A 20,384-nucleotide genomic window follows, 5' to 3' on the forward strand; every position below is an offset into this window, starting at 1 on the left:
GAGCGAAGTTCTTCATAAGGTACGATCTGGGCAAAGATCAAGCAAATTTTATGTTCGAAGGCCAGAAAGGAGGTCAATCGAACCCGTTGAAGACAAATTGAAGATTATCAAACGTCAACAAAGGACCAAAATGCTTAAGTTCGCTCCTGTCCCTCAGGAAGGGACCAGAGCGATTTTTGTTGTAGATGATTTTCTCGCCAAATTTCAACCGATCTCAAGGCATGGATGAATGAAAGGAGGCATTGCGAATCCGTTGAATATAATTTTCGAAGGTGATGAAGTGAAATGAGGCCCACAAGAGCAAAATCGCTCCTGTCCCTCAGTCAGGGACCAGGGCGATGAGGTACGTATCTTCCCACTTTTTCATTTTTGGGCGCTAAACAAACATTTTTTAAATTTATTTAAATGCTAGAAAAAAATCGATATTTAATTAAAAGCATTTAAATAGCGCATGGTATGTATTTATTAATTATTTTTTGCCTTTGTAAAAAATCGAAATTTATTAATTAAAAATAAAGGCATTTAATAATTAATTATTAATTTAATAAAAATCAAAAGGGAGCGCTTGGGTTTATTTTGTCAAGGTCGGCCTTTATTATTTATTTAAAAATCGTTTTAATTGCTATATTTTGCAAAAGTCGGCCTAAGGTCAATATGAAGGTGAGCGCCTATAAAGGAAGGTGTTTATTTCATTTTCACATCATCATTTATCATCTCTCATATGCAACTTGGAGAAGGCAAAAGAGGAGCGAATTTCATACAAAGGAAGGGCGAAATTATCATTCAAGAAGAGGAGCGAATTCAATCAAAGGTGGTGCGAAACTACTATCCAAAGGAGAGGCGAACTTGAAGTTTCCATTTGAGCGAAGTTGCCTAGGACGTCAAAGACATATCAAAGATGGCGAAATTGCTAACTTGAAGAGGAAATCACGTCCAAGACTTGAAGGGTGGCGAAGTTGATAAGAGGAACGTTCTTTTGAAGATCACATCAAGACTATCGAATTTCAAATTTTGCCTAGGCGAATTCCTTTATTTTGCATTTTAGAGTTAAGCTCTCAAAGAGGTATGACGATATGGATTTATTGTTTTGATTTTGAACGTTGATCGTCATTTCCTTAATTTTGGATTTTGAAATTTTGTTTTTCCTTAGCTCAGTCTTTTTTTAGGAAATGGTTAATAAAGGACTTATCATTAAGTTTCCTAAAAAATTGCTCTCTAATTTATGTTATGTATTGCAAAATCATGTTACTAATTTTGAAATGTTGTGTAGGCATCAAATGGAGGTCTCTTCAAGGAAAATCAAGCCGGAGCCAGGACGGTCTTCGCCAGGACGGTCTTAGCCAGGACATGGGCGACCTCTTTCAATCCAGCGTTCCAAGGTGAGGTACATCATCTTCCTGCACATCAAGGACGCAAGGAGTTAGAACAAGGGCTCGTTGAAGAAGCAAAATAGATCCAGATGAATTAATTAAAGCAAGTTTCTCAACAACATCAAGATGAATATCTACCAAGTTACAAGTGTCAAATGAGGTGGCGTCCTAGTCATCATTTCTCCAGTCAGTGTGTTCCACCTCAGCATGACCAGATTCAATGTACTTAACTCATGGAAGGTGGCACAAACTCCGATGTACCTACCCTGGCTATCCATTGGTCAATTTTTCTAAAAGGGACATGTGTCCAAGCAATACAATTTTATCATTGGTCAAACATTAAATGTTATGTAATGGTTGTAACAAACCCTAATTAGGGTTTTTCATTGTAAAATCTTGGCCATTGATCTTGAATTGATCTAAGCCATCAAATTGTATTGTGGGCACTATATAAGCCCAGGCATTTCATTTTGTAAGGGGAATTTTAGATAGGATTGGAGAGAGTTGTAAATAGTTGGAAGAGTTAGAATATAGTTGATAGAATAGCAATTAGAGTAGAATAGGAGGACAAGGCAAGAAATTGTTGCCATTGATTGTAAACAAACTCCATTTTCATTGAAGTAATGGTGAAATATGTCGTTTTTCTTGCAATTTGCATGGTTTCTTGTTGAGTCTTCAATCTTAGATGGTAGATGATTAGATGAATGGAGGAAATGTGATTGATTAATGGTGGAATTCGTACATCCATACTACTAGCAGTTTGTTGATTGCAGACTTGCCTTGCGTAGTCAACTGGAATCATTCAGCCTAAGCTCAATTTCAATTTGTTGCCTCTTCATTGATATGCATCAACTTGGATGGTATCTATGCCTGCGGTGATGATTTGAACATCATAAAGCTTCCCATAGAAGATCGCACTAGTCTTGTGTAGATGTTCCATTGATGTCAAAACAAGACCTAGTTAGAGTTTCATCAAAAAAATCAAATCATTGCTCCTACATTCTTAGTATTAGGATTAGATCCTCTCTTCGCCCTTCCTTTTTCATTTTTTTCCAAATCTAAGTTAGTAAGAGCCTGTGTCCAGCAAAGCAGATCGGAAGTTCAATGTAAGTCCCCTTGTGATTCCAGCAAATCACATCATACCACTGGAGCTTGTCCACACGTGGAGATCCCACTAAAAGAACCTTGGAGTCTACCTAACTGATCCTTTACGCGAATCTTCAGCAGTTAGAGACTATTTTCTCAAGAGAGGATAAGATACCTTTAGGTATTTTATTCTGTGTATGATTGTCTTGCAGTTGAAAGAAGACCAGGCCAAGACAAGGATGACCTTCTCCAGTCCAGCATCAACAAGGATGACCTTCTCCGGTCCATCATCATCAGGGACGACCTTCTCCAGTCTAGCATCATCAAGGACGACATCTTCCAGTCCAGCGTTCCAAGGAAAGGTACACCATCCATCCTGCACATTGAAGACAAAGGAGGTTAAAGCAAGGGTTCGTTGAAGAGGCAAACAGTTTCAGAAGAGTTCATTAAAGTTAGCTTCTCAGCATCATCAAATTGAATATCTACCAAGTTGTAAGTGTCAGACAAGGTGGCATCCTAGTCATCACTCCTCTAGTCGGATTGGTCCACCTCAGCGTGTCCAGATTCAATGTACCTGACTCATCAAAGATGGCACAAACTTCAATGTACCTACCCCGATTATCCATTGGTCGAATATTCCAGAGAAGATATGTGTCCAAATAATGCAATTATTTCATTGGTCAGAATTGAGTTGGTTGTAACAAACCCTAATTAGGGTTTTCATTGTAAAATCTCGGCCATTGATCTAAAATTGATCTGAGCCATTGAATTGTATTGAGAGCGCTATATAAGCCCTGCCTCCTCATTTGTAAAGGCTAATAGTTAGTCAATAGTCAGTAGTGGGGTGAATAGTTAGAAATAGTGAATAGTCAGCTAATAGAATAGCAATTAGAGTAAATTAGGAGGACAAGGCAAGAAATTGTTGCCAGTGATTGTAAACAAACTCCATTTTCATTGAAGTTATGGTGAAGTGTGTTGTTTCGTTGCAATATGCATGGTCTCTTGTTGAATCTTCATTTTAGATGATAGATAATTAAATTGAATGAAAGAAGTTGTTGAATGCACCTGTGTGGAATCCGTCTAGTCCATACCACTAGACTCTTACTGATTGTAAGTGCGCCCTGCGTGGTCAACTGGCATAAAATGAGCTTAATCTTAAGTCGTACACATCTATTGTTCATGCATTATCTTGAATGGTGATCAATGTCTGATGGCATACAATTTGAACGTATTGGAAGCATCCCTTAGAAGATCGCACTGAGTTGGTGCCAGATTGTTCAAGCCTGATGGTGAGACCCAGCCCAGTAGGACTCCACCTAGTTGTTCATCCATCTTCTCGCATTCTAGGTAGTAGCGTAGACTTCCTGAACCTTGCATCTTTTGCCGTTTGTTTGTCTTCCAGTTAGTTAATAGGACTTGTGATTCCAGCAAATCAGAGGTTCAAGTCATCAAGTGTAAGTCCCCTTGTGATTCCAGCAAAATCACATCATACCACAAAGAGCTTATCCACACGTAGAGATCCTACATAACAGAACCTTGGAGTTACTCTAACTAATCCTTCGGTGAGATCTTCAGCAGTCGGGAACTTTGTTCAAGAGAGGATAAGGTACCTTTAGGTATTTTATTCTGTGTTTGGTCATGTACAAAAGACACATCAACAGGGTGTTGTGCATTCTATATTTGGATATATGCTTTTTAGCTTAACTTCACTTAGTTGAGCTTTATTTAGTTTTTTTAATGCATTTTTAGGTTTCCTAATTTTATTTTAAGGCTTCTCTTTCTTTCTATAAAGCAAATCATTATGCATTGAATCATTTATTTTGTAATCTTTTGCTTTTGAGTAATATAGCATTTCATTCTTGCTGCTCTGATTTGTGGAAGGTGTTATTTATTTGTTGTTTGATCTTGCAGGTGCTTGTGTTGCAAAATTCAACACAAATTTCACCATAGAGATGCTTGTGTTAAAAAATCTGACTGCATTCCCAACAACAGGGTCCTCAAGGTATTCACACACCACAAAACAGTCTTGACACTTAGCCAAACCTCCATGCAAATTATACCATTGAGATCGCTCAAGAAAGAGAGATAAATCCAACTGATTCTGAGTGTTCAAATTCAATCTACAAACTTTCACATCGAACTCGATCCAATCTGCTATAAGCACCCAACAGCCAGTCTAAAGCTCATCAACCTACCTTAAATGTTTTGAATCCAATGCCAAACCATTATTATTATGCCTAGCTCATTATTCAACTCAACGACCAACAAATTATCTATCCACGATTTCTTTAAAAAACGTTGAGACTTCCTTAACCCTTCCTTGTTGATTCTGACTTAAAATTGTGACACATAGGACAAATAAATGTCTTCTAGCACACCAAAATCCACGACTTCAAGTTTATCACCTTTGCCTTGTAAGTTGGTGACCAGCATATTGGGATTCTTGTCTTATCTGATCCTGAGAATTTTCTTAAATGAACGCAACCCAAATATCACGATTTTGTCTTTCCTAAAGAATGCGTCTACTTTAAACTTGGCACGACAAAATTAAGTTGTTTTTTTATTCCCATGATCCTCCTTTAAGCACTTTGTTTTATCATTTTCTAGCAACCTCTCCCTCATTGACAGTGAATTCCTTTAAGGTGATCTCCTTCTTGTCTTTTGAGTAAATCTTAGTTGACTTTGACTAGCATGCCTCCACAAAAATGACCTCCTTGCTAGAAAGCCTCAACCTGTACCTATTTCAAAAACCAATGTGTCTTTTTTCTCATATAAAAAGCGCACCGCAATCACCCAAGAGAAACACACACACCATACCAATATCACAAACTCAATTGACCTTACTCCAAAATATCCATTGCCAATATTTAATATTTAATCAACTATGGCATTCAAACTGAAAACAAAATACTTATGAATATGGAATTCATATTATCATACAATATTAAAGCTTGTAACCATTAATTCTGACTTTTGAAAACTTCTACAAACTGCATAAACTTCAATTCAAACAATACCTACAAATTAATAGTGTCTACAATCTTTAATGCCCAAGTTGAGATCCTAATCAAATCTCACTGCATCAACCAAGGTGGAACTTTCACCACCGTAACTGATCTTCTTCGAGAGGGTTTTTGTCCTCCAAAAGATTTAGGCAAACAATCCTCAAAACCCCAAGGGTTTCACCAAAGACCAAACAATATTCTGCATAATGCCAAATGAGCTCTAAACTCCCTTTTTATAAGCTTCTTTGAGAAACTTCCGAAAAAATCCATTTTAAAAAACACTTTTTAATTTAAACTCCATTTTAGCTCTGAAAATGACCTTTTCATTAAAATAATGAAAATTTGACATGTAAGACCCCTGTTAAATGAGCCCATGATTTAAACTCTTTGCCCCAAATTTGACGAGCTATGACATTAAGGTACTTATAAAATATTTAAATATAATTTTAGCATCCTTGGTAAAAATAATTAAAATAAACCATTAGTGCACCAAATTTGCGAAAATTGTCAAAATGAATCAAAATAAAAAACTGATCATGCCAGAGTGATCCCAATGAAGAATAATGACAAATGGAGCAAACCAAGCGATTTAATATAAATAGACAACCTCTCCAAGATTCTTGGAGAACACACCAGAAATCAGAAATCGCCATGGAAAGTGGCCTAATTGTCCTCTAGACTAACTAAGCTCACTAGTGACATCAAATAACTCATCTAACAAAACAAACATCCACCAAGAAAGTCAAAGTCAACTATAGTGCAAGGGAACCCTAAAAGGGGGACATTACAATAGATTATAGGAGCATCTCATTTAATGTAGAATATGACACCAACATAGTGATCTGGCATAAAAGTGAAGGAGATTCTAAAAGCTGGCAGAACACTCGGACTGAACAACTATCAACATCAAATCATGGGAACATTCCAACAAAAATGCTCAAGGATCACATGATCAATCTAAGCACAAAAAATATCCAAACACACAAACACAAGGGGTGAGCAAACTGCAAAGCTAGATAAGACCTTCAAACCCAAGCAAGTATTCAAAATCTTAAATCATTTTAAAATTATAGTTTTGGTATCCACAAACTCAAAATTGTAAGAAATATTAAAGCCTCATGCCAACAATATATATCCAAATCTCAAAATGACAAAAAGGAATAACATGGAAGAGAAAGCCCACACACACAAAATTTTGTGATTCAAACATTGGAAACTTGAAAATACGATGCATAGAAAATAGCAACAATATGAGACATGTAGAAGTAACTCAATCTCTGCAGTCTGCAACAAGTTTGATCAAAAGGCAGAACTTCTAGTTTCAAAAGCAGGCAGAGAGGACCCAAAAAAATTCTCTTTCTTTAGAAGCATCAGAAACAAGGAAACCAGATAAAAGGAAAACTTATTGGAAATAGAAAGGTTTCAACTGTTCAGAAAGACTGCAAAAGCTAAGGGGGCAGACACCACACTTACACAGGCAATAAATCAATTCAAATCCAAAGCATCCCAGTGAAAGTAATCTTGTAGAACACTAGAGGTATGGAATCCAGAACTTTAAAGCGTCCAAATGAATTTTCAATACTATTGCAACACCAGTCTCATCTTCAATACTGCTCCATTTCTTCCTATCTTTATTATCCTATTGGTAAATAAATCTATAAATATCATCTGACCTAAGATAATAAAAATAGCCACAATTTTTTTATGATTCTTTTACACTATTGCTCACTGTTCAGGAAACATTTGATGTGTTCTGGCATCTTTTTGGAGTCTCTTCTCTTTTGATCACTACACATATCTTATCAGTTTTTCTACTGTCCATCCTAAATTCAAGTCATAGACAATGTTTATCCTAATTGCATGTTATAGTAAATTTCAATCCTAAAAATAAAAATGCTACCTAAGTGTATCCCTGATATCATTGCCCGCTAACTTATCCAGCTTCTTTGTCATGAAGCTTTTCAAAGAATTGCAATGCACATACAACAAAAGCAGTGAAGAGTCTTTTCAAAGAAGCACATACATTCACTAACAATCATGTGTCCATCAGACAGAAAATTAATATAAATGAAAAACCTGTGCTGGAGAAAGAATATAAGGAGAAAATCTAACATAACGCTGACTCCCATAGACAGCAGCACTAACATCAAATCCACTGCCAATCTTTCCTTGAGCTACACAATGAGCTGTCTGAGACACAGCATGTACTAAATTCAAATCAGCATCTGTCATGTTATCTGCATTTTTTGCACAAGCTTTAGTAGGGACATTAACAAGTCCAAGGTAATGAAGGATGCTGGCAACCACAGCTGTTGTCATAGCAGCTGATGAACCCAGCCCAGTTTTTGCAAGTTCTGGTGCACATGTAACTTTAGATGAGTAATGTGAATTTTCTGTATTACTAGTGTTGACATCTATAGACGAGAAGGCAGGAAGTAAAGACAATGTCTCTGAAGTTAAGGGCAAGTCACGGGCATAAATCTGTAAAATACACCAGAGAATATGTTAACAACCATTAATATTGTTCATACAACAATGAAAGTGCATCGAAATTATAATGGCAATGTTTTCTGTTTCATGAAAAGTATAAAACTTTAATTTACTTCATATATAACAAACAGTAAAACCAAGAAACATGTTGCATATGTAATGTGGTTTTAAATTATACACAAATAATGTTGTTTTAGACACATGAAGCAAATACTATGAATTTTGTGTCATAAAATGCTTATTAAAATACCAAAATACTTGTTGGCTATATTCTTATGTACTCTAGTGTCATGGATGTCCCAAAATCCCAGCTAACCATTAGCTATTAAGACCAAGGTCCCAAGTCTTGGTTTGACTACTTGAGTAAAGATTAAAAACTATCTATCATTTTACATCATAGAAACAACACTAGAGAAACATCGATGCAACAGCATTGTATTATATCATATGAAAGTAGTATTCCACCAGGATGTATCACTCACCTCCAGCCCCCCAAGAAAAAATCCAGCCATTTCTGGGATGGGGATGTCTGCAAGATGTAGGAACTTTAGGGAAATGTCCAACCACTGTTCCACAACTAGTAGCACCTATCAAGAGACATTTATTTTCAAGTCATCTCCCTCAAAAGGGGACATTTTAGGGATGTCCCCTATTTTGGGGACTGCAAGGAGACATCGAGAGATCCATAGGACCCTCAGGGGATTCAATAACATCTCTCAAACACACCAAAAATACTGAGGCATCCTCCACGTCATTCAGCTCAAAAATTGCTTCCTTTTTAAATCAAAGTTTAATTTATGTTTGCACCAATAACCCCAAATGGTTTATGAGTCCCACCCTAAGTAGTCACTAAAAGTTTTCTCAAGAATGAAATTTTGATTAGAAATAGTAAGGACTTGGTGTTGTAAAAAGCATAGTAATAAATAGTGAAAAAGGCATGTGCCATGAATGTTTGTGCGGTTTCAAAAATCTTAATTTGGAGGAATGTGTAGAGGTTGTTGCCCCCAAACCCCATGAGGGGCACTACCCCTCGACCCTAAAAGGGGCTCTACCCCCAAATCTAGGCCCTTAGCCCCTGCCTTGAGACTCCATGGAACATGGTATACAAATATTACACATCGCAATCTAAAATCACAATTATCCCACACCTTAGTCTAATTCCCCACCCCCTTCCCTTAAGCTTACAATACCAATGCTAATTGGCAATATTTTACACAAACTAATTTCATCATTAACAATTGCTCTCTACTCTACACAAGTCTCTTGGACATCTCCAAAGACCAATCTTTTAGGTGTCTCCTCATTTCCCTTGTGTGTCCATCCAAATGATCCATACAAGGGTATTTAAAAGCATCCCCCGAGCTAGATTTTTGCACTATCATAAAGGTCTAACCCCTAAATGACACTATCTTCAAAATCTTGCTACATGGATGCAATCATCCAATCCACAACACATGGGTGCTAGCTACTATCAACCATTTGTCCATCATGATCTACAATCTTCAACACTTACTCCTCTTTATCATTTCTTTGGTGCTCATCTTTTAGGTGTACCAATTGACGACTCCCTCAACATTTGCAATTATATGTTAGTGATGGCTATGCTGCCTATTTTGGTGCCAACCTTCCTCTACAGATATTTACATATTTATTGTGGATAAAACCTCCAAGAACTTGACCTAGATTACTACTACTAACACCTCACAGTATTGAACAGCCAATGTCACTTCTCAAGTGAAAGATTTAACTCTCTTCATACAATTGAAATACCTTTTGTTCTTATTAGAGGATTCTCTCATTCCATCTTCCATTCTAGTGAATGTTTCACTAGTTTTCAACAACTCTCTTGGGTTCCGAAATCGCTACTCACACTCCTAGAGGAATTGATCCACTTTAGAGCAAAGTAAAAGTCATTATGAAGGAGCATCTATCAACACATCAACAAAATGTAAGAGATTTAAAGCCAACTGCTGAAAGTAGATGATTTCTCCTTAACTTCAAGCTCAGCTAAACCCAAGAGTGTTCCTAGAGGTACCCTTAACAAGATTAATCACAACTAAACATACACAAATTGAAAATTCTGCAGTAGTATCCAATGTATTCTTTGGCCACAAAGGCTATCACTAGACCAAAGGCTATCACAAGACCAAAGACTAACCTACTGCACATAAAACCTCTACTAAGCTAATAAAGACATCATTGCATAGATACAAGATGAAGGTATGGAAAATGTGATTCCTTAGGATGAAAACCATTATGGCTCATTATAGATGCTTCCTTCGATGAATCACTAAATGTCATGTTCCCTTTTTTAAAATATTGAGATAATTAAATATTTAATTTAAGTTGTTGCACAAAAAGTAACTTAATATTAAAAAAAATTATATTAATTATTTAAAAAGGAAAATTAATTAAATAATTAAATTAAGTTGTTGAAATGTAAAAAATTAAAAGAAAACTGTAACGTCCCCTTCTCAAATTGCACTAACTTTTACCTATAAGGATAAATTACACAAATTAGGGTTAGAGTTTGGACTTACCAATCAATCAATTCGTTAAACAAAATGCACTCTTGTATGTAGAAATTGCATATAAAGCATAAGAACAAATACAAATACATATTCATCTTATTGTTAGGGTTAGATAAAATACTAAATTTATAATACATAAGAGTTGGAGAGGAAGAGACATGAAGATTTGCTTGGAACCATTTCCACACCAAGCCCAAGAAAGGTTGCCTTCTACAACCTTCTTGCTCCATTTGGTGGCTCGCACTTGCTTGCCTATCAAGTCCGCTTCTCCCATATTATCATGCTTTGTGGGGGGATGAGTAGAGAATGCAACCAGGTTCCTTGACTCCTCTATGTAAGGGTTATCCAAGCTCTTGATGCCACTTTGGTCATCCTAGGATGGCCTACTTACGAGCCCCTTGTTACCCCTCCATCACATTCCATACCCCTCCTCCACAAGGGTGTATTCTTATGACGCAAACATTATTTGAATATTATCTAAAGAAACATATTTTATATTTATAATGACTGATGCATAATTTGATATATTATCCATACTTAATCATCATTGATTTCAAATAAGATACGATTAATTCAAATCTGATAAGTATAGTCTTTTTCCTACGCACATCATATCCTTTAGACTGCTATGGCAGGAATAGAATGGAGTGCTGCAATAAAGTAATGAATTTTTAATATGCTACTAATATGAACAGCAAAGATGCATTGAAATGATACAGCATACCTGGCTAGCTGCTTCCCTCTTTCCTTATGTAATCGCTGTGATCAGACCTGCGGATTCTCTGCTTATGTTTCTTCCCTTCTGTCCTTCCCTCCATGAATGATGGACTAGTCTCTTATACCTGCGTTCCTTGAATGAGGAGTTAGCTTGAATAAGACATGTCTTATGTCTTTGGTAATCGCACCCCTTCATTAGTAATTCTAATCGATGCATCAATTAATTTCCAATCAATGACTGTCTCTTAATCGCATCCCTTCATCTAATCGCACTCCCTTATCAATTAATTAATTAATTTTCAGATCAAACCTTTCTGTTATGGTCAGATTAATAATACTTAAATCAAGTTATTTGTTAATTGGATTTGTTGAGGAATAATCAATCTGCAAATCGAATGGTTATATTGTTTTACTTAATCAAATCGTGATGAGTGAATAATCAATTAATATTACAAATATTTATACTGTTATTTCATTAACAATTGTTATGTTCTATCAGAAAGATTAATTAAGGAGGATAGATCTTAGAAACATATTATTATTATAGTATAAATAATCCATTACCTGATCAAAGGGAACGGGGTATGACAACAACTTAAATTTAATTATTTAAAAAAGGTGTTTTGAACGATTAAAATAAATCTCGCTGGACACATGGTGCCAAAAGGTGACAAAAGGACACTCATTCATATTTTTATAACATTGAGGAATATTTTTCAAAAAAAAAATTAATATTATTTTATTTCCACAAAAAGTTATGGATAGGAGAAATGTTTTTAAAAAGGAGTCTAAAATGCTTTTTGAAATAATCTCATTTTTCAAGAATGAATGTGTGTTCACCTTATTCTCCTTTGTAATGTCCCCTTCCTAGCCATTTGAGTTGGTGGACCTTTAGCCTATTCAGTTGGTTCCCATAGGCTAATGAATTAGGGTTAGGCAACCTTGGAGGAGTGTTCACCTTATTCTCCTTTGTAATGTCCCCTTCCTAGCCATTTGAGTTGGTGGACCTTTAGCCTATTTAGTTGGTTCCCATAGGCTAATGAATTAGGGTTAGGGAACCTTGGAGGCAGTTTATCAAACAGTTTGCAGCATTTTATGGTTAGTTCAACTCCCATCGTTAATACGAGCATAATGCTCTTTTTGGGAGTGATTTCAAGTTAGTCTTTCAATACTTAAAACATTTTAGTAACTCAGTTTCGAGCATCGACTGGACCAGCTATCAAAGTTACTATTTTAAGTATTATCAATGGATTAAGTTTTGATGACTATCTCAGCATTTTACATAGCCCAAGGGTTTTAAATAAAATAACAATAAGTTATTAATTAATAAAGTTAAATTAAAGGTTTAACTCTATCATTATTTAAATTTATTTATAAAGGACTATAAGGGGCCAGTTATAAAGTGAAAGTTAAATTATTTTTTAATGTATGGGGCCTTTTATATTTAATGCTACATTGGAAGATTAAAAAGGTGACTTTAATTAAATATGAGGCAAAAAGTGAAAGCTGTCAATTTGGCTGGAAGAGATATAAAGGCCAATTTGTGGAGTTTATTTCTCATGTTGAGTTTGATATTGTTATTGTCATTTCTTCTAGAGGAGATTGCCCTCTTTAGTTTGTGAGGACAAAATCCCTTGTAGTTGACATTCTCCATGTTATTGAGAGATATAATCTGGAGAATTTCTTGGTGTTTTCATATAGGAAACACAATTGGGCTCATTTGTAATTCAGATTTCTGATATTGGGAGGGTTTGCATTGCACATTTGGTCAGGAAGGGCCAATTTTGGGGAGTTATTTTTGATGCACACACTCCCTAGCTTGGTCGTACATCTTGGGATAGGACGTTCCATTTATTGCTAGCCGTATTCCATGAACAAGTCATACTACTCCAAGGATGGAAGTGAGGACATTGTGGGTAGGTCATTGGCTGTTGGACGCATTTGTTGTAATGTCCCCTTCTCCTCAGTGCCCACGTGAGAGTTGATTAGCCTATTTCATGTCATCCCAACAGGCTAATTTTGGAGATAGAAGGGATGATATGTTGGTCCCATCAATTAATTTCTATTGGTGGAGAAATAAAAAGGTGGAATATTATTTTATGGGACTATATATTATTATTTGGTGAGAAAAAGTCACTTTATGTTATAGAATTAATTATAAAATTAAAGTGACTTTATTTATAAAAATGATAATAAAGTCAAAAAGTGGACTTTATATTATTATTTGATGAGAAAAAGTCACTTTATGTTATAAAATAAAATTATTAAATTGAAGTGACTTTAGTTTAAAAAATAATAATAAAGTCATAAAGTGACTTTTTTGAGTAAATAAAATGAAAGTGATTTTTTAATCCCACATTGACAGTGGAGGCTCACAAACGGTTTGGGAATTCTTTATAAAGGAGCCTCGTCCTTCTCCAAGAATCATAATAGGTGACCATTTGATTCTTGAAATTTCTCCATGGTTGCTGGTGTGACAGTAACTGCCATTTCTAAGGACAAAAACCCTTGGGAATTCGTAGGTTGGATGGAAACCCAACTCTACTTGAGAGGTGGATTCATTCGGAATTCACTATTGAGCTTATTCACGGAGTTTTGGATTCAATGATGGAGCTAATGTGCAGATTGGACGTTGTATGAATCTATATGATCTTTCCTAGTTTGGGCTTATTTGCAGTGACATGAACAGTGCCGTGAGCAATGTAATGTCCCCTTTTGGGATTGCCCTGAATCTTGCCCTTGTAAATATCAAAGTCTACTAATTTTCACCCTTATTAATTCTGATATTAGATATTGATCCATTGACTTTCTTGTATTCTTTGATCTTATGGATGGTTTCTCCAATTCCCTCTTATCAAATGAATTAATCTCTTCTTTATATCTTCATTTGTGGGAAGTCACATCTCTTCATAAGAAATGAGTCATCAAGCTTCGTTGCTGCCCTTTGAGAATAATAAATTATTCTTCAAATTAGTCTCCCTTGGATGTCCTCAAATGAAACTTTCTCCTTTTTATATCCTCCAATGTGAAGGAGAGGTAATAACTCTTCATCATGTATGTCCCTTTGGCAAGAGACACACCCTTTCCACCATTAGCACCCTTTGAAAGTGTGCAACTCATCATTATTTCTGCCTTTTGAAAGGAACACAACCTTTCACATTCAGATCTGAACTTCTTATTTATATCAGATCTGCACTTCTGATTTCCCAAATTATCCCCTCAAATGAGGTTCTCTTCTCCCTTTTATATCTCACGTTTGAGGGAGTCACAACTTTTCATTTCATGTCATTGACCATTCATTAACTTAATTAAAATTTAATTATATTTAATTGTATTCTTTTATATTTTTATTTTAATTTTATTATTATCATTTATCATTAAATTGTATTTCAAAGTGGGGACATTACAGCCCGCCCCACTCAAGATTGCTTGTCCTCAAGCAATGATCAATTTAACTAAATTTTCTCAATGCAAGGATTCCTAACTAACCCCTGAAGATTTGTAATCTTAAGACAAGTTCTCTCTCATCAATTATTATCGTAAGAACTATGTTTGGTTGTTTCCTTGAGACAACAAAGGTAAAATCCTCATTCATTGAAAAGAGGACTAGAAACATGACACACATGTAAGACCTTAATTGCAATATTCTTTCCTAAATAAACTCATCTTTCTAGGTCAACAAAAAAATAGAATACACAATGATAGAACTCAGTAATCATATATATTCATGTAGTAGATATGCCCAACACGGAGTATACACATAAAACACGGAGCATACACATGAAAACACGAAGTATACATGAAGTAGACACATGGATATATTCAGATACAAGCATACACATGTAGATATAGTTTACTTGGTCCAAAAGAAGCAGGAACGTCCAACTAGGACCAGATCCATCCTTGGGCCAATCAATCTTGTTAGAATAATAATTCTTTATATTGTTAATGATCAACTTAGGTTGTTAGACTTCATTAATGTCTACAATTGTACGTAGTAGGAAACATTAAATACCTACAGTATTTTTCTAACATATATATTGTTTTTTTTCTTCAATTAATGTGAATGAAGTATTTTTACCAATGAATCTGATTTTCACATGGTATTAGAACCCTAGGTTAGGAAAAAAATTCAAAAATTCTATGGCCATTAATTTTTTTGAAATCTTCCTAAAACTTGTCTAGGGTTTTTGTTCTTTCTGGGCGCAATCTGTTTTCATGGGTCTGCGGGTCTGTTCGAGGGCATTTTTGCTCTACCTGTGTGTCTTCTTTTTTAGGTCGTGATTTTCTTCTATCGCGTTGCCATTTTTCTATGTTTTTTTTGTTTTCATGACCTGCAAATCACAATCTTCGCGCCCAAACCCGCACGCGCATTTTCTTCATTTTCGTGATTTTCTCTACAAATATCGCACAATTCCGTTTTTTGGCGATGTCAAAAAAATTTTGTGCAATTTTTACTGAAAAATCGCGACGCGGAATTTTTCGGCGCATCTTTTTTTTTTTGCATTTTTCGCGACTTTTGCAGTAGCCGGCTATAGGGTTTTCGGTAGTCCACGATTTTTCACGACCTATGGGTTTTTCTCGTCAGCAGCGACAGTGTTTTTCTGTGACGGGAGTTTTTTCTAACAGCCCAACATTTTCTATTCAAGGGTTTCCTACACGCGGTTTTCGTCTTCATTTTTCCGCGAATTGGTTAAGCCGACTAGGGTTTCTATTTAACCCTTTGTTTTTCAGCGGCTAAGAAAACTGCTATCTGGGTTTTTTTCTGCAACTAGGGTTTTCAAAAAACCCTTAGTCTATTTTCGGCACATACCATTAATATTTTCTGATCTGCAAATTTTTGCAATTTGCACGTATTTTTTTCACCACCAGGGTTTCTGCACATTCGCCTAAGGTTTTGACCCTCTGTTTCAAGGCAAAAAAACATTTTGATCACAAATTCTTGGTGGGTTTTTCGAAACCTCAACTGGGTTACTTTCCAAAAAAATTGGGTCTTCTGAAAAAAATTTGCCTCAAAAACCGTGCTAGGGTCCTTTGAATCTGACTTGCAGAATTCTTAAGAATCCTCTGTTTTCATCTGTTGGATTTCATCCCCTGGAATTTATGCCTTCACCAGTTCGACCTCGGGTTACATGATGGCATCTCTAACGAATATATTGCTCGAAAGCAACGAGAAGTTCAACGGCCGCAACTACAACACTTGGAAGCAGCGTATGTTGACCATTTTTTGGTATTGATGTCTTGATGCAGTTGTTTTGGGCACGTCTCAATGTCCAACCACTGCCGACAAAGATCAAGACAAATGGGATGAGCACAACCGCGAAGCCGTCATCCTCATCAAACTCTTCATCACCGATGAGCAACTACCTTAGGTACCATCTGGCAAAACTGTGAAGGAGATATGAGATCGTTTGAAGAGTCTCCATGAAACCTCTGACAAGAGTCGAGCATTCTTTCTGAAGAACATGCTCTTTTCGATTATGATGGACAAGAGGAAACCTCTGCCGGATCACTTGACCAAGATCAAGGACATCTGTGACCAGCTTGAGGCGATTGGTCGCACAATGGAGGAAGAGGACATGGTTGTCATCACTTTGAAGAGTTTGCCAAAATCTTATGAGCATTTCATCGAAACGCTCAATATCACTTCCACTAACATCGATTTGAAGTTTTTTGATCTTTGTAACAAGGTTTTATAGCAAGATCGGCAGTGCCAACAATTTGGAAGTAGTAACAGTTAAACCTCCACCGAGCAAGTGTTCTCTGCCAAATCTTTTGCTAAGAACAAAGTTAAGGCTCAATCTTCTCAACCAAAAGGCTCTAGTTCTTCTCAAGACAGCAAGAAGAAGAAGAACGTTCAGTGCAATTATAGTCATAAGATTGGTCACATGAAGCCTGAGTGTCGAATTCGATTGCCAACTAAACAAAAGAAGCAGGGAGGGTCTCAACAGAAAGCAAATGTCACCGAACGAGCAGAAAGAATCTACTTTCTATGCTTTTATGGCCAAGAGAACAGCATATCCAGTCCACTCTTCTGCCCAGTATATTGATTCAGGAGCTTCGCGGCACTTTACTCATCGTCGGGATTGGTTCACGAAATTTGAACCATTCTCAAATTCAGTCATCTTCGGAGGAGAAGAGTACACAGTTGCTGGTAAGGGCACTGTCCAAATTCACTCAGGAGGTATAAATTTAATTTTTCTTGATGTCTACTATGTTCCAAGCATGGAACATAATCTCCTCTCCGTCGGTCAGATCATGAGGCATTCTCCTCAATTAGATGTTGTCTTCAGTTCGTCCATCTGCATCATTGTTGATAGGGAGACTCGTATTACAATCGCTATGGGACTTGAGGATCATGGTTTGTATAGACTTGTTGATTTCGGCGATTCTCAGGCACACGCTCTGGTTGCTACGAGTATATCCATCAAAACACTTTGGCATCAACGTTATGCGCACTTAAACGTGCACTATCTCTCTCTATTATATCAGGAGGGTCTGGTTACTCGTCTACCTGAGATCCAACCTCAAAATCAGGGAGTTTGTGGAGCCTGTCAAGCTGGGAAGCAGCATCGGACACCATTCTCGGATGGTGATTCTTGGTGAGCCTCCAAGGTCCTTCAATTGGTTCACACTGATGTATGTGGGCCAATGAACACTCCATCTATTATTGGTTGCAGGTACTTCTTGTTATTTGTTGACTATTTCAATCGTAAAATGTGGGTGTATTTTCTGAAAAATAAATCAGATGTGTTCAGTACATTTCAGCAGTTTAAGGCCTTAGTTGAGAAAGAATCTGGTTCTCAAATTGTCACTCTAAGGTCAGATAATGGGGGGGAGTTTTGTTCAAATGACTTCTCTACATTTTGTGCTACACGTGGCATTAAACACCAACTCAACACACCATACACCCCTCAGCAGAATGGTGTCGTTGAACAAAGGAATCGCACCATTATTGAAATGGCTCATTCTATGATAGAGCATAGAAATGTTCCTAAGAAATACTGGGCTAAAGCCATTTACACTACAGTCTACCTCCTGAATCGGTCACCTACACATGTCGTTAAGAAGATGACTCCTGAAGAAGCCTGGTCAGGACGCAAGCCTAAAGTGGGTCATTTAAAAGTCTTTGGTTCTACTGCTCATGTATGGATTCCAGATGCCAAACGTGCTAAGCTGGATTCAACGAGCCAAACACTTATGTTTATTGGTTACAGCAACAACCACAAGGCCTACAGGTTGATTGATGTTGAGACAAATCGTCTCATTTTCAGTCGTGATGTTATGGTTGATGAGACTACTGGTCCATTTATGCCTTCTACTACTCCTAGTCCTGTGAAACCTGATGTTGGTGTTCGTCTTCCTCTTGGTTTCCATGATGGGAGGGCTTCAGAGCATTCTGACTCTGAAGATGAGGAATCTACCGATCCAGCACCACCTGATTTTTCACAAGATTTGCATCCAGATGACTTTGTTCCGAAAACTCCAGCGGATGTTGTTCCTCCAATGCCAAATGTTGGTACTTCTACCCTCAGGCCTAAATGGTGGGCCAAGACTATAGGAGATCTTCTTGAGGATAGATCCCTTCGACACAAGAGAAAGCCGCAGAATACAGTCAACTTTGCACTTATGGCCAACATCCACAACATCCATGAGCCCCACACATATTCCAAGGCTAAAGGCATTCCTGAGTGGAAAAAGGCTATGGAGACAGAATACCTAGTCTTCTGAAGAATAACACTTGGGTTCTTTCTGATCTGCCTCCTGGGAAGAAACCTATCAGTTGTAAATGGGTTTACAAAGTCAAGTATCATGCAGATGGTACTTTGGATAAGTACAAGGCCAGATTGGTTGCTCGGGCCTTTACACAGCGGGAGGGCATTGACTATGAGGAGACTTTTGCTCCTACTGCCAAGATGAGCACTATTCGTCTTCTTCTCGCCATTGCAGCTCAGTTTGGATGGAAACTTCACCAAATGGATATTAAGAGTGCATTCCTCAACGATGAGTTGCAAGAAGAAGTTTATATGACTCAACCTCCTGGCTTCAAGGTTCCTGGTAAGGAACATCAGGTTTGCAGATTGGTAAAAGCCCTCTATGGCCTAAAGTATTTGGTTGATCATGGTTTTCAGCGCAATCCCTTTGACACTAATCTGTATGTCAAACTCTCTGGTGATGATATCCTCCTTGTTGTCTATGTGGATGACTTGATCATTACTGGCAATTCAACACATTTGATTACAGCCATCAAACAAGACTTGTGCCAAGCTTTTGACGTGACAAATTTGGGGCTTCTCCATCATTGCTTAGGTGTCGAAGTGTGGCAGACTAATGACAGTATGTTTATTTCACAGTCCAAGTATGCCTACAATTTTCTTGACAAGTTTTGAATGCAGGATTGTTAACCTACTTCCACACCTATGGAGAAAGGGCTGAAGTTATCAGCCAAGTCTGATTCACCTGCAGTAGATGAAACCAAATTCAGGCAACTAGTTTGCAGCCTCATCTACCTTACTGCCACTAGATCTGACATCAATTTTGATGTCAACTACATCTCTCGCTTCATGACAACCTGTTGTAATGTATTCACACATCGCTCCATTTCAAATGGGGACCCCCACTGCAAATGGGGACCCCCACTTTTTCGCTTTCTAGGTTAGTTGTCTTAGCTTAGTTAGTTGTTGTCGAGTCTTTTCTATTAACCTTTTGTTCATAATTGCTCAGGAGCTGGCCAAGTCTTTCTCTTTTGGAGATTAAGTGAGGTTTAATATTCCCTTTGCCCAGTCAAGGCATAATGCCTTCCACTTCTCTCGATCCTGTCAGTGGGTGCCCAAACCCAATCACTCCCAATTCCATTTCCTTCCATTTCCACCTCCCCTAACACTCTTCACTTCCATTTACCATACCTTCTAACTCACCTACCTTCCTATCCTCTATCCTCCATCCACCTTTCCTACCCCATTCCTTAACCTCCTTCACATCTCTACATAACCTACCACTTCCATGTCCCTTACCTTACATCCCATCTTCTAACCTATACCTTTACCTACCTAACCCTCTCCCCATCCAAGTATACTCATCTACTACCCTTCATCTATATTTACACCTACCTTTGCCCACACCTACATCTTCCACCCTCCTATCTCTATACCCCTTAGCCTACCACATCCTAACCTCCTTACCTA

The 20,384-nt window shown here is 37.2% G+C and overlaps 1 pseudogene; it reads right to left on the reverse strand.

The window, feature by feature from the left end:
* The window catches only part of LOC131042624 (phosphomevalonate kinase, peroxisomal-like), a 64,919-nt pseudogene extending 47,137 nt beyond the window's left edge, over positions 1-17,782 (reverse strand).
* Between the last annotated feature and the right edge of the window lie 2,602 nt (positions 17,783-20,384).

The sequence above is a fragment of the Cryptomeria japonica genome, chromosome 5 (assembly GCF_030272615.1).
Source record: "Cryptomeria japonica chromosome 5, Sugi_1.0, whole genome shotgun sequence".
Classification (NCBI taxonomy): domain Eukaryota; kingdom Viridiplantae; phylum Streptophyta; class Pinopsida; order Cupressales; family Cupressaceae; genus Cryptomeria; species Cryptomeria japonica.